Source organism: Clupea harengus, chromosome 7 (assembly GCF_900700415.2).
Source record: "Clupea harengus chromosome 7, Ch_v2.0.2, whole genome shotgun sequence".
In the NCBI taxonomy this organism is placed as follows: Eukaryota; Metazoa; Chordata; class Actinopteri; order Clupeiformes; family Clupeidae; genus Clupea; species Clupea harengus.
The window spans coordinates 13,120,246-13,132,968 of record NC_045158.1 but is presented as its reverse complement, the minus strand read 5'-3'; the positions used below and the strand labels follow the sequence as shown (position 1 = coordinate 13,132,968).

Here is a 12,723-nt window from a genome sequence, read left to right as displayed (position 1 = left end):
GACTCTGAAATTATATGAACTGATAGGCGCCTACCGTCTAACAGTAGAACCTTAGTAAAATAAATAAATAAACATCTCTGCAGTAGACAGTCTGAAACTTGATATGGTGAATGCACCACCATTTCATACACTAGGCTACATACATTTACATCTACATACATACATGTGTACATACAGTACAAATACAAATAAAAACATTATGTTATAATGTATTTATAATCAAATGTGTATTTTATGCATGTTAGCACATTTCAAGCATTACATGGCCCTGTTGGCATAGGGAACTTCAGAAAGGCTTCTTAAATCCTACTAACCAACTAATCAGCCACTGGAATGCACTCAGTCTCATTTTAACTCTGAAGTTGCTTGAGCAAAGAGCCCTGGGAGATGAGGCTGATTCTTCCCAGCGGAATATTCCACCCCCTGTCTAGATCATGAAATTGTGTGCACATGAATGAGCACCCCTGCCCTTGTTCTCCTTTTTAATTGTCAGTCTCTCCGCGCAAGATGGACACTCTTGCTAAAGATTTAAATTGCACTGGGGAGAGAAGGTGGGTACGGAGATAAATGGCCTTAAATACAGCAAGGGTGGCTTGCCATTGAATCTGTAATGAATAGGAGGGATTCGAAAACACCCACTTGCTACCACATTTTTTCCCAATTCAATCTAATTGTATTTCTTGCAGATCAGAGCACCCAATCATATGCGGCTTTTGTTCTTATACTATCATATTCTGCCCACTGTGTGAGGTTTAACCTGGTTGCACATAGTACTTGTTCATGGTCTTTGTGAGGCAGTGGGCTCATACTCTGCTTTAAAGACACTCATCAGATTGAATATACAGCATACATAGTGGCTTGCAGAAGTATTCGACCCACCTGAAAGTAATCTCCATTTTCACAATTACAAAAGATACTTACACATATTTTCCCAATGAGTATTTTCATTGCAGACCATTATGCTCTAGTGTATATCCAAAGGCAATGTAAGTTATTTGTCTTCTGACATAAAAAAAAAAACATTAATTACAATAATAAAATATAGTACTTATATAAGTATTCCACCACCTGTGCCTTTGAGTTCTAGATTAAGGCAGATGATAAAATATTCTTAAATAATTCTGAGGCGCCACTTATTTGACCACAACTGATCGTTATTGTGTACTACCTATGAGCTGTTAAAGTAGAGATCCCCTTCTGGATATCAAAATCACTCTGCCTAAGGGTCATTAACCAGGTTGTGGAATAACAGAGGAACTTAAGACTTACGAGAAAAGGTGATTGAAATGCTCAAGTGAGGAAAGGACTCCAAGAAATAATGTGTTAGGATATTCAATTGAACACCATGTGATCTGTAAGAAAAAAGTGGAAATTGCATCACACCACCCAGATTCTTTGTAGAGAAGGCTGTCCCCCAAACCAAACATCTAAAACAAAACAAAAGTGGCTGGAATTACATACTGTATGCGTACTGGGTTTGTCATGTTCATCAAAGCAGTGTGTAGCCTATTTACACTACCGTTCAAAAGTTTGGGGTCACCCAGAAAATTTCGTGTTTTCCATGAAAACTCACACTTTTATTTATCAAATGAGTTGCAAAATGAATAGAAATATAGTAAAGACATTGACAAGGTTAGAAATAATATTTGAAATATTAATTTTGTTCTTCAAACTTTGCTTTCGTCAAAGAATGCTCCATTTGCAGCAATTACAGCATTGCTGACCTTTGGCATTCTAGCTGTTAATTTGTTGAGGTAATCTGTAGAAATTTCACCCCACGCTTCCTGAAGCACCTCCCACAAGTTGGATTGGTTTGATGGGCACTTCTTGCGTACCATACGGTCAAGCTGCTCCCACAACAGCTCAATGGGGTTGAGATCTGGTGACTGCGCTGGCCACTCTATTACAGACAGCATACCAGCTGCCTGCTTCTTCCCTAAATACTTCTTGCATAATTTGGAGGTGTACTTTGGGTCATTGTCCTGTTGTAGGAGGAAATTGGCTCCAATCAAGCGCTGTACACAGGATATGGCATGGTGTTGCAAAATGGAGTGATAGCCTTCCTTATTTAAAATCCCTTTTACCTTGTACAAATCTCCCACTTCACCAGCACCAAAGCAGCCCCAGACCATCACATTACCTCCACCATGCTTGACAGATGGCGTCAGGCACTCTTCCAGCATCTTTTCACCTATTCTGCGTCTCACAAATGTTCTTCTGTGTGATCCAAACACCTCAAACTTTGATTCGTATGTCCATAACACTTTTTTCCAATTTTCCTCTGTCCAATGTCTGTGTTATTTTGCCCATAATAATCTTTTCTTTTTATTGGCCAGTCTCAGATATGGCTTTTTCTTTGCCACTCATCAGGCCAGCATCCCAGAGTCGCCTCTTCACTGTAGACATTGACACTGGCGTTTTGCGGGTACTATTTAAAGAAGCTGCCAGTTGAGGACCTGTGAGGCGTCTATTTCTCAAACTAGAGACTCTAATATACTTGTCTTCTTGCTGAGTTGTGCACCAGGGCCTCCCACTTCTCTTTCTACTCTGTTAGAGCCCGTTTGTGCTGTTCTCTGAAGGGAGTAGTACACACCGTTGTAGGACATTTTCAGTTTCTTCGCCATTTTTCACATGGAATCGCCTTCATTTCTAAGAACAAGAATAGACTGGCGAGTTTCACATGAAAGTTCTCTTTTTCTGGCCATTTTGAGAGTATAATCGAACCCACAAATGTGATGCTCCAGATACTCAACTAGCTCAAAGGAAGGCCAGTTTTATAGCTTCTCTCACCAGCAAAACAGTTTTCAGCTGTGCTAACATAATTGCACAAGGGTTTTCAATGGTTTTCTAATCATCCAGTAGTCTTCTAAGGCGATTAGCAAACGCAATGTACCATTAGAACACTGGAGTGATAGTTGCTGGAAATGGGCCTCTATACACCTATGTAGATATTTCATTAAAAACCAGACGTTTCCACCTAGAATAGTCATTTACCACATTAACAATGTATAGAGTGTATTTCTGATTCATTTAATGTTATCTTCATTGAAAAAAACAGTGCTTTTCTTTGAAAAATAAGGACATTTCTAAGTGACCCCAAACTTTTGAACGGTAGTGTATGTATAAACCCCAGTCCTTCATTTGACCAGAATGCAGGGAAGAGTGGTGCTTCAGAATTTAATTTTCCCAGAATTAGTCTGAAATGGAACATGCAATGTATGCCGAGGTACATTCAAGATAATTAAGAAGTCCTGTGTCGGGAAATGTTTGATGTGTAAAAACAAAAACAGGCATTTCCTAAGTAAACTTCTTCCAGTCTTTATCGCAGACACTGTTCTGATGTAAAGATATCGTGTATTTGTGAAGCACATAGGCTGTCTTCAGAGGGACTCATTTCCTATTCCTGTGATATAATATGTATTTGAATTTGCACTCTCCCGACCTCCCCCTTCTGTGGGATTGCTGCACTGGTTTGGCTGAAACTATCCGCCTGTTCTAAATCATACACCTACAGCCACCCACTCATGCCACACACGCACCCACACACACACACACACACACACACACACACACACACACAAACACATTAACAGAGGTGCTCGCTCTCTCTGTCTTTCACACACACAGACAGAGATGCTCTCTCTCTCTTTCTGACACACACACAGAGATGCTCTCTCTGTCTCTCTGTCTTTCTCTTTCTGGCACACACACACACAGATTCTCTCTGTCTCTCTCTCTTTCTGAAACACACAGACACATATGCTCTCTCTGTCTCTCTCCCTCGCTTTTACATCCCTCTCTCTAACTCTCACACACAGAAATGCTCCCTCTCTCTCCCTTTTTCTGTCTCTCAGGCTCTTGCTTTGTCTCACTCACACACACACACACACACACACACACACACACACACACACAAACACACACACACACACACACACACACACACATACACACACACACACACACACACACAGATTCACTCACTCACTCACTCTTCCTTTTTCTCTCAAGCTCTTTCTCTTTCTCTCTCACAGGCGCAAACCGCCACATCAGACATTAGTGATGGGTGGTGGTTTTAATTGAGTATGAAGCACAAAGTTGTATACACAGAAATGGCAGGGGTTATACTCCCCCCTAAGAAAAATAATGACAGACTGATAAACTGAGACTTAAAAGTGATGAGATCGTTCAACCAAGGCTACATCTGTTGATAATGTTCCCCACTAGTCAAGGTGTTTGTGGAACATAATAAGGATTCCATATTTTATTTCTGCTGTTTCCCTGTTAAGGAAGCATCTGAAAAGGATTTGGGTAAAGCCTTAGTATGGTTGTTTGAGACGTCAAAGAGAGAGAACATTTCAATTTTGAATGTTTCAACATATACATTCATATTTTGATTATATGGGATGCAAACTTGTTTTGTCATGTTTTTTTTTTGTAGTTGATTTTATATTTTCGTCAACTTGTGTTTTATCGGGGGAAACAACGCCCAACAAATACCAAAACCTCACCAATCCAACAGAATCCAATTGTTGCCGTTTGTTAGCGTTTTTCAGGTTCTGCTGCTTGACTGGGACTGCAGAGGAATTTGTTTGCCGAATTATCACTCTGATCATGCCTCCTGAACGCCTGCTCCTGACGACACAGCAAAGCATCGAGGTTCCTGCGTACCGTTTCATTGTTCCTGACTGTGTGCAGATGTGCGCCATCATCCACCAATGATCTATTCTCAAATTGCAAGTCTAAATTAACTGCAGCTCTGACGTGGTTTTCCGTGCACTTTGGCAGAACCGCAAAACTTCAGTATAAATCACTGAATCCAACCTCTTACCTACTTGCTGCCTTCTGATGCTCCATGATCAGCATACACAGCCTGCACACTATTAGCCTGTCCAGTGTTGGTCTTTTATTTGGTTATTTTAAACTTTAAACTGTTAATACAGCTTACCATGTCAGTTTGTCAATGTAGTATGCAGCAATACAAGAGAGTGAACAATCGTCAGATAACAAACACATGATTTGCTATTTTCCTCTTTTGCGATTTTTTTATTAAGCAGTGTAATATCTGCTTAAATGGACGAGCCGCTCCTGCTTCACGTATACCACACATACACACACACACACTCTCTGTAATATGTCTGTAATTATTCATATGGAATGCATACTCAGGTCTGAATGGATTCCACAGGGACTGTGAAAATCCTAGAGGACAAATATACATCATAGTAATAAATTCCGCCTCACGAATAAGTCGAGTGAAATTTAAATGTCCATTCTGCTAGGGAAAATCAAATGTATCAGCTTTATCGTGTCAACCCATACTGGTTGCAGCTGCCTCCAAGAGATCCGTTTGATGGTACATACCTGAGTAATGGTAATTGTGTACAGATGGAGTGGTGGTGAATTGTTTGTAATTCTTCTCTTGTCAGGCTTGGGTTTTTCTCTTGATTAATGAATGATATTAACAATGAATAATCAAAGGGTAACTGCAGCAGTTACTGAGCATTCACACGTTTAATGACGGTTTCATTCAAGTCGGATGTAAAGAGGCAAAGTGTTGCTTGTCAGACTTTTTTGCATACATTTTTAGATGATCAGTGTAGTCATTCAGGAAACGTGACAAAGAGCACTGGTTCTGTAAGAACCGATCTGACACAAAAGCAGAAACACATGGCTGAGGTAATTGTAGGAGGCAGTTACAATTAACCTGAGGAATAGATAAAAAGACTGTGAAGAACTATCATGGCTGTTCTTGTTACTGTTTCCAAACAGTGGACTAAGTGACCTTGCTCTGCCATGCTGACAGAGTCACTCTAATCATGGAAATAAACACAGGATCACATGGATTTAGGATTTAGTTTCATTTTCTGTTTCATGGATTAGTTTAATTTTCCCACAAACATGAGGGTTGCTTTCATACAACAGTCCCGACTAATTGAGTTTGAAGACACCAGATTGTGTTTTGTGTCATTTATTAAATTTGTATTTATTAATTTTCCGCCCCCAAAACACTGTGCAGCCAAGTTGAGTCAGAGAGGTTATTTGTACACATTCATTTGCACACTTATCTGTCTTCATGTCACATGTTAATTTGTACATTCCCTATATTCCATTTGCTCCCTTTCATCACTCAAAAACTGTAAAATGTAACGTTATGAAGTTGCTACCTGCTATTTTACTCTTTTGATTTGAATCAATGGAATGTTGTGGTCATACAACCATAACAACAGTTAAAATACGCAGAGTGATTACTTAGTGACTAGGTGAAGAGTCCGCGTGAGGTTGTTCCAGGATGTCCTCACTCATGGAATGCCTCCTGTCCAATCAGAAATAAAAAAAATTGTTGAATTAATATATTCATTATTAGATAATGCTGCAGGGCAACAAGTAAAATATTGGGTCTACCTGAAGGCTTGCCGCCTCAACAAGCACTCTAGAATATTAGAGCATCTGGGGAGAGGAAGGGCAGTGATTTGAACCACTGATCAAGAGTAGATGCTGTGTAGATGGTATTTTTTTCGTCAACACTGGCATTTTTTTTATCTCCTTCTCAAAAGGTTTGTTGTCGATACTGTCTCGTGTGTCATTTAAGAGCTTTGCCTATATTGGAGCAGTGACTGAAACAATTTGTCTCCTCAGAAAAACAAACTTTGTTACTACTTGCATTTGTCTAAGGTCCTGCACAATGTCTTAAGCATCTTTTATGTAGTTCTCATTGAGGGTACAGATACCAGTGCCTGACTCTCTGACCTTGGGAAACAACAGGGAAGCACAGATGGCAGGTTGCTGCTCCAGAAAATCATTTCATAGCATCTGTTCCAGGTGGTCACAGAAACCCGAATGAGACCCTGCAGATGCCAGTGAATAGGATGCACTCTGTGAGGCCCATGAAGATGACACCAACTCCATGTCTGCCTGCATAATGGAGTACATTAACTTCTGTGTTGAAAACAACATACCCACCAACAGTGCCATGATTTCCCAGTAATAGGCCCTGAATCACCAGTGACCTGAAGGAGCTGCTGAACAGGAAGAAGAGAACTTTCAGGGATGGAGACAGAGAATTACCGAGGAGCATGCAGAGGGATCTGGAAGTGGGACTGAGAGAGGAGACGTACAGGCGAAAGCTGGAGAACAAGCTCAAGCAAAGCAATGTGAGGGATGTTTGGTTAGACACATCTTCAGTGATCAGGATCATCGACTGTATATAGAGGTGGATGACGTGGATTCATGCCATTCTGTTCTATAGAAATGAAGCCAAAGTCCCTACGCCATGTTGTGAAATTTGGAGCCAGCCTTTGCAGACATATGTTACATATGCTAGCAACTACTAGCTAAGATTAGCTTGCACGCCAACTCCCCTACAGGCAAAACTGAAGTCGGCCCTTGATTACCTTGGTATTATTGTTTTATGTTTTCCTATTCCTCTTATCACTTATTTCCCAAGTGTATCCGTACCGATCAGCATAGGGAAAACTAACAGTTCGAATGAGGTCCTGAAGGCCTGTGTGGACAAGCTATGCAAGATTCTACAGCACCTCTTCAACCTTAGCCTGCGCCAGGAAAAAATTCCACATTCCAGTGCTGTGGAAAACATCCAGCCTTGTTCCGTTAACAAAGAAGTCATCTTCATCTGCCCTCAATGGCTATAGACCGGTTGCCTTAAAACCTCCCATCATGAAAGTCCTGGAGAAAAAACTTGTTTTGGCTAATCTCAGGCCTCACGTGACCACCTCTCTGGATCCACTGCAGTTTGTTTAGGGTTAGGATTAGCACCCAGGTTGAACAAAAGTACCAGAGTAGCAATAAGTCCAATAACAGTAAACACCTATTTTTGAAAATAATGCATCTGACCTACCACAAAGCAAAAGTCAAACACCAAAAATGAATCTGATTCTACAAAATAGGAGGGCAAAAAGTAGAAGAAATGTCTCCCAAACTCACTGTATAAACTTCAAATTCCATTTAGATATTTACTAAAATGTACCATTAACCACCTAAAAAGTAGCTATATTTTTGCTGTAAAGTGAAACATCACCAACACCTTTTCCAAGAACAACTGTATACATTAGCTGGTTTTACTTCTAGCAAACATTGTCTTTTTTTATGTTGAATCCAAGTCAGATGTAAGATGAAGTAGCTAGATCAATCAAACATTCACTTCAACTTAAATTAATATTAGCTAACTGTAGCTAAAATGGCAGTTTATGATAAGCAGAACATCAGTGCGGTAAAACACTAGTGTACAAGACCTGGTTGTCTGGTACAGGGTTAAGTCAAGTCCTGACGTTCACTCTTAAACTTTTTCTTCATAGCTCACTTTATTGGAAAATGAGTAAATTTCCTTTTGAGATTGGTGTTTAACATAAAACCATTTGTTGAAGTAAACTTCGTGTCTTGCTCCCTTCCCTCTGCATAGAGAAAGGAGAGGGGAAGGGGGACTGTGGAGTTATTCCCGTTGATGTCAGGGAGACTTACTGTAGAAGTGCCATTAAGTGTCCAATCACTAATGCTTAGTCATTGCTCACAATGAGGGAGATTGTTTTTACTATTGAGGAAGTCATTGGCGGTGCCAGACGGCTTCCTGCGTAAGTTTAGGTTTCATTACATCAAACAATAATGCTTACTTGTATATACTATTTAAATGCCTATTTGTTGCAAGAATTGATTTTATTCTACTGGATCAATTTCAACATCTGCTCAGGGTGTGCAAAGGTAAACGTTGTTCTGGGATACATTTGTCATGGGTGCAAAACTTGTGTTAGTGTACATGTGTACATACCATACAGATGGGATGGGAATTTAGTGCATATAATGATATCATCTTTTTTCGTATTTTGCCTATGCATTTGGGGCTATTTAGTTTCATGATCCCAGGATATTGGGAGCAGATTGTGGAAATTAAGTTCCTGAACCTGTTTCTTCTGGACTGGCACTCACAGTATATACTATGTAGTGCATCTGAAAATGCATGTCATTCAATAGGACTCTTACATGATCATAAGATCCAAGTCTGTAATTTTTTAGACTGCGTATGAGTGTTACTGCAGTGAGTGTGATCTTAACATCCTCCATAGGGTTTCATTTCAGGAGGGGTGTCATAAATGGGATATGTTTTAAAGATAAAGTCTGCAATTCTGGCTAAAGGTTGTTGGTGTTTGAGCCCAATAGTCAAATCAAATCACAGAAAATCAACAGCCAAATAAAAAGTGAAATTGCATCCCTCCTTTTCATGCTCCTGAAGCAACATGTTGATTGGCTGGAATTGTCTGTGACTCAGTCTGAGTCACACAAACTCAGTTTGTTTCCCATTTACAGAGCCAGGGCTGTGTAGGAACACTGGGCCATTCCCTATAGATCACCAATGGCTGGCAGACTGAACTCTTCTAAGTGGAGAGGACATTGGCTGTAAATCCAGCAGAAATTTAACTGAGCTTTTGTCTGGCGGTGACAGATGCTGCTTTGTCCGACAGCAATAGACAGAGTATGTTTAAATTGTATGTTTGTGTGCACAGCACTCGTTACTTCTTCACAGCATTTCTGTTCAAGTAATGATTTTAGTGCACAGGTTAAGGATAGTGGCTCTGTGTTTGTTGTGATATAACTTTAACAGGGCCTAAATCATTTTAAACGTTGGAACAAAAGAAATACGGTTGGAATTGTCTTTGGAAATGTCCTGCAAATAAAACCTGCACTGAATTAATGAGACTAAGCATAATCTTTGAAAGAGGAAATTATTACAGAGTTGATTTCATTGTCTTTGCATGCATTGTATTGCATAATTAAACAGATCACTAGTAGCCAATCAATAAATAGCCCCCTCCCCCTCCAAACACCAACACACCCCAACTCCAACCACCTTATAAAGAGAAAAACAAGTCTAAGTAAGTTTATTCTTATGTCTGTTATCGTGGCTATTGTTTGACCGATTACTTTATTGATGAACTAATTGCTGCTTTCTCTGAAGCCAAATCATTGTTGTGCTGACAGCCATACTGTATGTGCTGAGTTTCCCCATTAGGTTTTATTTCCACTGGAAAAATATAGGTGTAGGCAAGGAAATCCCCCATGCAGGCCACCGTCGGGCTCAGCTGAAAAAAAAATCAAAGAACCCCCCCGCTCTTTTAATCTACGCAACTTTTCCTAGCATGACCTACTTTATTGTTTTAGTAATGCTGTCCAAGCATTGATAGTGTGCAATAACATTTTTTTTACAGCTCATATGAATACGTTGAACTGCTCTGAATAAATGAAACGGATTGCAGCTTTTGTGTTTTGAAAGCTAAGGGCTACACTGGAGTCCTACTTACAGATATGAAATCTATAGAAAGTTGTTGTACTGCACACACAAACACACACACACACACACACACACACACACACACACATATGCACTCATAAATAATAATCCCTTTCACTGTAACAAGCTTTATTGGCATGGAATAATTCAATTTACACCGCCAAAGCATACAACAAATGGAACAGTTCATTCAACAGCCTCTGTAACAAAGTAACAATCTCACTCTATCTTTTGTTCTCTTTTTCTATCTATTTACACACGGTCCCTTTCTCCTTCTCTCTTTCTCTATCTCTCTCTCACTCTTTCTCTGTGTGTAATGTCTCTTTGACTGGTGACATGAGTTCATCCCAAGCTTCACTTCAGATTTGTATCTTTGGTGGCTCTGATGACCCTGTAAAACCAGGACATCGCAGAGCCACTGGTGCGCCATTTGTGGTTGACAGAGGGACTCGCCACTGGCCCTCATCCTCTTACGCAGGAGTCTGTCCAAACAGAGCATATTACCACTCATGCCCTGGCAAATGGGGATTTAAAGGATTTTTTTTAACAGAAAAAAACTGCTTAAATGTAATACTCAGGCAATGGCTGTGGCCTTGTATGTCTAGGGCCAGGCAGCATCTTTAGTCTCTATATCTCAGACTTTTTCAAATCCATATTGAATGAATCAGGTTGACTTAACTCCCAGGACCTGAAATGGAAAAAGCTCAAAAAGAATGTTTTTTTTTGTCTTGCTCTTGCAAAGACCTCAATAGCTTATTAAAATATGCCAGCAGTATTAGTTTTGTATCAGCACTAGTGGCAGAAAATCCCATGCTCATATAACAGGCATGGAAAACGCAGCTGCCTTTTGTTTCGTTTCCTCCTCACAGATGTAATCAGCAGCCCTGGCAAACAGTGCACTCATAAATGCACGGAGCTCTCTGAGGCCTGAACTATGCTGCTCTCATGCACAACCAGCCCCTGTCAAACACACACAGCACGATGACCTGAGCTGTCCCAACAAACTGGCTGCAGGATTGTTTTCTTTTTTTATTCTCGGTTGGCAACAGTGACTGATATGGTTTCAATTGTTGCCTTTTTGTTCCAAGTGGAAAGGAGCAAGAGTGCTGTGAACTAGAGCAGGCCACAAAGGCATATTAATGCTCAGCTGTGCAGCCTGATAAATCTAATAAAGAACAACGGAGATATTACATTATGCCAGCAAGTGATAAAACTGAAATGCTGAAATTGTTTTTCGAAGCCCCAGCAAACAGAAAAGATGCGCGCACACTTGACAGTCGCTGTTTGTCTGCAGGGTGACTGCAATCATTACAATATCTATGGTTCGCCATTACTGGCTTTGCTCATTACATCTCTTTGCCCAGATCCGGAGAGATGTTGTTTATGTTGTTTTGACAATGGCCTGCGGATCCGGCACAGCTGGGAAATGCTCTCTTTGCTGCCCTGCAGGTGTAGTGGTTGTGGGAAGCAAAACCTGGTCCAAAGATGTGTTCTAGCTAATAGCTGTGGCATGGTGCAGCACTTGAATGGCTCTCATGTGCTATCCAAACATTTTAATTAAGCATTAGTACTGATCATCCAGTATATCTGTTACCTGTGCATTCACAGTCCATTCTATGAAACTTCAAACTTAGACATCAATTTAGAATCCATCTGGAAGGAGTTACCATCAACACAACAGTCTGTGTGTGCAGGGGCACTTAGTAGGCTGCCGCGATCGATGCATGTCAGTGTGACTTGCCATGGGGTCGTGTTCCATGCATTACAGGACAGAGAGATTAGCTTGCCTGGGCACGCTCTGGAAGGACAGGAACCAAAGTCGCCGTCTGCATAAATGATTGCCAGGATCCATCAAGTGCTCCTAAGGCTTGGCCAGTCACTGTGAGAGACGTCTCTCAGTTTATCTCTCTGATCAGTTGCAGAGTCATGAGTCCTCGACGTTAACTCATGCAAAAGGGCCCAAAAAAAACTTTCCTTCACGGTCACTCACCTGCCATCCGAGGCTTATTGGTTGGGAAAGCAGTCAGGCTTTGTATTGAGATGCTTGAAGTTGCCAGGCAAGTTTCGCTTTATTCGTGCCATAGCAGTTTGTCTTTTGTCAGTGAGATGCGGTGATGTAATTTGTCCAAGCATGCCTCAGAGCAGAGAGGAAAGGCAGGAGAAGACCAAATGCATCATCATCTGCTCCTGTGGCGTGGCAACACGGTGAAACAGACCCGCTCCATTTTAAGAGAGAAACGTCTCACAGTATTCACAGTCTCTGTCATCTTGACACGCCAGTAAATACGCGAAGACCCTGTAATGCTCTTGTTTTCACAGATGACAGATGACAGGTTTTTAGTTTTTTTGTTAATTCGTCTTTGCATGTTAAGTGGAAGATGTAAACGCAGTGCCTGCTTTGAGAGTGACAGTTCTTAACATAG

At 40.8% G+C, this 12,723-nt stretch overlaps 1 protein-coding gene across 2 annotated transcripts in view; it reads left to right on the top strand.

Annotated features, from left to right (window-relative positions):
• The window catches only part of rasgrf2b (Ras protein-specific guanine nucleotide-releasing factor 2b), a 58,804-nt gene that overhangs the window by 1,537 nt on the left and 44,544 nt on the right, over nt 1-12,723 (top strand). The window lies entirely within an intron of this gene.